This window comes from Nyctereutes procyonoides, unplaced genomic scaffold (assembly GCF_905146905.1).
Source record: "Nyctereutes procyonoides isolate TBG_1078 unplaced genomic scaffold, NYPRO_anot_genome, whole genome shotgun sequence".
In the NCBI taxonomy this organism is placed as follows: Eukaryota; Metazoa; Chordata; class Mammalia; order Carnivora; family Canidae; genus Nyctereutes; species Nyctereutes procyonoides.
Window position 1 is genome coordinate 32,097,501 of NW_026575082.1, and position 5,000 is coordinate 32,102,500.

At 47.0% G+C, this 5,000-nt stretch overlaps 1 protein-coding gene and 1 long non-coding RNA gene across 5 annotated transcripts in view; one reads left to right on the plus strand and one right to left on the minus strand.

Moving 5' to 3' along the window:
• Positions 1–5,000, plus strand: part of LOC129514479 (zinc finger E-box-binding homeobox 2) — a 136,818-nt gene that overhangs the window by 69,328 nt on the left and 62,490 nt on the right. The window lies entirely within an intron of this gene.
• On the minus strand, positions 1,641–3,407 carry LOC129514480 (uncharacterized). Its single transcript, XR_008665447.1, has 3 exons — positions 3,261–3,407; positions 2,412–2,521; positions 1,641–1,999 (listed from the first exon to the last, which is right to left on the minus strand). It is a non-coding gene; the product is annotated as an uncharacterized LOC129514480 (long non-coding RNA).

The window sequence follows — 5,000 nt, forward strand, 5'->3', positions numbered from 1 at the left end:
ACAGGTTTACGGTCCCCCGTATTTCACCACTGACCTTTGTGAGATGCAGCGTTTTCATCTTTCCTGCAGATTATCAAACACGTGGGAATTGTAGTATTTGGGAAACACTGGTTGTATTTAGGACTTGGACAGAGACATTAACGTGAGTGCCCCAGACCTTGCAAAACAGAGTCAATGCCCACGTAGCCATGCTCTGTGACACGCACACGTGCTCGTGTGCCCGTGCAAGTAGAGAACCCAAGAGGTAGAAGTTTCTGCAGAAAGAGAGCAACTTTCTGAATCAAAAGAAGACTCGCTTGGTTATAAACTTCCTCACAATAAATAACAGAGGTTTCCAGGTGTCACTGTCCGAGCCACAGCAGGAGGTCAGAGTATTGCTGACTTCCAAAATGCATCATGGAAAAAAGGAAGTTATAGGATTCAAGATGCTTATCCTTTCGGATTTCCAAGTTTTAAAACGTAAATATTGATCTATGGACGTAGCGACATTTCCAAGTTTCAGTCTGGTATACCTTTAGGTAATTTCTACACCTGTTTGAGAACACTAAATACTATTTTCTCTTAACAAAGTTCAACACCACCTCTAAATTACCAACATAAGAGACACTAAGCCAATAAAATGTGCGGTTTCCTTCTGGATGTTTATTTTCCTAAACACAAATCGCATTTATACTGGGAAACAGTGGATTAAATACTAGAAAAATCTTTCCTCCCATGGATGTCTCTTTTCCCAATTTACCTGAGAGAGTCTTATAAGGAATGGAGATAGACTATTACTTCCTAAGTAAATTTAAATTTAACACCAATTTACTCACTCTAGTATTTCTATATTGGAACTAACAGCTTCCATAGGACCTCTGCAAAGTGCCAGAAATATGATCTCATGCGTAGTAACAAATTTAAATGTGTTTTATTTTGCATGTCCTTCTTCCCTGTGCGTTTTCCCCATCTCTTCCTTTCCATGACTCCCCACTCCCAGTTTCTAAGCCACTCATCCACTCCAGAGACCCAGGAACACTACCTAGGGGGAGAGCTAACTCAAAAAACAAAAAAAACAAAAAAACCCCTAAAAACTGCACCAGACTCACACCTGCTATAAGGGAGATGTAATTATTACCCATATACTTCTTAAGGATTTCAAGTAAAATGAGTATATAGTTCCCCTTGGAGTCACTGCGATCAATATAACATAGCGTGATACTCAGGTCTGTTACATCAGAAAGGTTCTGTGTCCAAAATGCCAAAGTCACTTGCCCTTTCCTTAAAAGCACTGCAGAAGTCTGACAATGTTCAGAGTCTGAACGCTGTCGAGTGCTTCCTCGACGGGACCCATCACGGGCTTTGGGTTTTAATCCTCACGTGAGTCAGTTTGTAACCTTTAGCGGTTCGTTTCAACCCGATCTGTGTCCTTTTCCCCAAGAATGATGAGTTCGGCTTCACGGCCACTGGAGGCTGAAGGACATGGTGACCACATGAGTGGTCAGCAGCAAGGCCAGCTCTGGAGGCAGCCGGCAGCCCCATGTCAAGGCATCCACCTTTGTTCCCATCCGGGGGGCAAGATCCAGAGTCTCAAGGCCAGACTGCACCTGCCACTAAATCCAGTGGGGTCTGAGTTGTAGCCTCTATGAGTGGGACCAGCAGCCGTCTGGGCTTTTTTTTTTTTTTTAAGATTTTATTTATTTATTTGAGAGAGGGAGACAGAGACCTAGAGCATGAGTGGAGAGAAGGCCAGAGGGAGAGGGAGGAGCAGGTCCCTGCGCATCGGGCTCCCCGGGGACCCTGGATGGTGAGCTGAGCAGCCGACTGGGCCCCCCCAGGCCCCCCGGGCCCTCTGCAGAGCTGGGCTCTCCAGATGTACATCCTCTGGGGGCTCGGTGGGCTTTGTCACCATGCCTGCGGGTGAGGCCGGAGTAGGGTTGCAGGAGTGCAAGGGCCTTGCTGCAACTGTGGGCAGCGTGTCACTTGGGACGACAGGCTAGGATGGCTCTCAGCTTGCATCCTGAAAAGGTGAAAGGCCGTGAGCAGGGAGCTGGGAGGGAATAAGCAGGGCATCTTCTCGAACGGGGCTCCCTGTCTCCTGTGTCCTGAGTGTCTGTGCAGGCCGCCGCCCTGCAAGGTGCCACTCCAGTTCCGATGTGCCGCAGGGACACGGCCCGGCCCGGGCCCCCCTCCCCGGGCACCGAGGCCACCTGGACCCGAGCGCAGGCCTCCCTTCCCGATGCTGCTTGACCTTTCTTCTCCAGGTTCCCGAGGCTCGGACCCTCGTGTGTCTAAAACTCTCCTAACCCGCCGGACTGAAAAATAAAAACCCAAGTAGGGCACAAGCAGCGCGCAGGCGGGATAATTAGGATTGATGGGCTCTTTTAGGGGCACCGAATCCTCAGCCTCCCCTTTCCAGTCGCATTTCTCACCTGCTCATGCGGTGCCCACCTGTGGCTTGCTGGCAGTGCCCCTGCCTGCGGATGGGGAGGCTTCCAAGTTCTTGGTCTTCCGTGGTAGGACTCGCCCAGGACCTGGGGAGCTAGTGAAGGGATTAAGGACAGTATGTTGTCCTAGTTTGTGTCACTGCTCCCTTGTTTATGTTCTTCCCCCGACTATTCCCACACCCCATCTCCAGATTTTTGCATGGCTTTTATAGCCTCTAGTAATTATATCAGCAGCATGGAGTCTATTTTTATCTCTTTTGAATGTGTGCAACATAAATGTCAAAAACCATAAAATCTCTCTTTAGCATGTACCTTGCGTGCAAGCTTTCGGAAAGTGTGATGCAGCGTTTAGAGAGATGTTGCATTTTTGAGGTCAGACAGATGAAAAATGGAAAACTCAATTTCACCACTTAGCTGCACGAACTTTCAGTAAGTCCCTTATCGTCTTGAACTTTTAACTGCTGCTTCTGCAAAACGGAATTGTACTGTCCATCCTCGAGGACGGCAGCCCTGCCCCTTGTTTGGTGTCTGGGATGCCCCGCTCCCACAGCGGGGATCTCCAAACACCTAATTTTTTTTTTTTTTTTTGCTTGGTGTTTAGGTGTTACGACCTTTCAATGCCCTCCGTGACTCTTTGCCAAACTTAGATTCAGAGAAAGGATAAAATCTTCCTGGTTCAGCATGACTACTGTAAATTATTATAGGATCGGATCACAACATTATTGCATGAGACAAATATACAGAAGCCACCCTCACCTAAAACTGCCCCTGGACTTAGCAAACAATAGCAATGATGCTAATAGTAATACCACCCAGCAGTGATTTAGTGCTTACCATGTGCCAAGCTCTAGATGCTGCGCATGTTTGGATTCATCTAAATCTTCACGGCTGCCCATGGAGAGAGATCCTGTCATTACCCCCCCATTCGACAGAGGAGGACACTGAGGCAGTTTAAGCATCTAGCCCAGAGTCACAAGTGAGTTAGAATTCACATTTAAGCAGTCTGACCCCAGAGCCTGCGGAAACATAAAATGTATGAGAGATAGGAGCGCTCGCAGTGCTGGGCCTTTCTAGATTCTAGTACAAGGCTGTTTCCTCTCTTTTCACTTCCTTTTTGGAATTGGCCCATTAGGGAGGCCAAATGGGCCTGTCCAAAGGGCACGGCATGTAAACCTGGAATCCCTTACTCAGCTCCTAGGTAAGGGTCACCGTGCTTCAAGGGATAGGATGGCCTCAGCATGTCCAAGGGGGCTGGTGCATTCTTTTTTTTTTTTATGGCTCATTAGCTTATCTTTCATTTAACATAGATGAGGAGAAGGATTTAGAGGGTCGCGGAAAAACATGTGCTCTTGTCTGGTCAAAAGTATGCTATTATAAAGAATAAACAAGATGGAAGTAATGCAGAGACATGGAAGGGATAATCGTAAAAAATAAAGAGCGTGTTTGATGGCCATAAACAAAAACCAGTGATCAAAGAAAGAATGCATAGGTAATACGTATCGTACTCTATTTCGTGGGCAAGCGAGTCAGAGCCAATTATGTAGAGTTTCTCTCCTTTCTCATAAGTGACTTGTCAATGATCCCAGTCATATTTCCACTGTTAGCATTGCCGAGAGCAGGGGAGCCCGAGCACTCAGAGCTCACTTCTTTGTAAGGTTAAGGCGATTACTGACCAGATGCTCAGCAGCCAGAGAAATGCTCGCATGTAAAACAGAACAGGGGATTGGAAGAACTTAGGAGGTGACATTTAGAGAAGTATGATAACTTGTAAACACCAAAGTGCTTCAACTTTTATCACACTTTGAAATCAGTTCTCTGAAATTTACAGTTATTAAACTTAATCCTTAATCTTTGGTATGGTGCCCTTATGAGTCATCAAACAAACTCAGATGTGGAAGTGTTTGAGAGAAGAAAAGAAATGAGAGTAAATTGATTAACAATGGTCAGAGTACCCCGGGATCCCGGAATACCCATAGTAGAGAGCACCCACCGGACACTGGATAAATATTGATCTAAAGATCCAGAGCTTTGCTGAAGATGAGATATACACGTAACATGTTTTTCTGCCCAAAGAGAGTCCTGAAAATGAAAGGTGTATCTTTTCTGCGTTAACTAAGCAGGTCAACTGCTTACTTACTAGGTAGGGGGGAAGGTGAAGAGAGGAAGGAAGGAACCTTCAGTGTCCTTCACCCCGACCTGACCTAGGCCTCTCCAGGAAAACAAAAGGAGCGGGAGCCTGAGTCCCCTGAGAACGTTATGTGAACATGTGCAGTTCTGTTGCCACCCCCTGCAGGTGTGGTCGGGTGTTCAGGTGTGCTCCCACATATGTGGGCTGGGCCTCCATTAACTGCCTGTATAAAAGTGAGAACTTGAGCGCTTCACTTTCAGAAGAGAAGGAAGAGGAAGAGGGAGCGAGGGAGGGAGGAAAGGACATGGTGCTGCGTAAGGAGGGTCCCCACATGGCTCACCTCCTCCGAGAGGCTGATGCAACAGATCCCACCGAAAAGCCAAAGCATTGGACACATCTTAGGTTTATTTCTAAAACCTTCAATTACATAAGTTTCTGAGCCACCA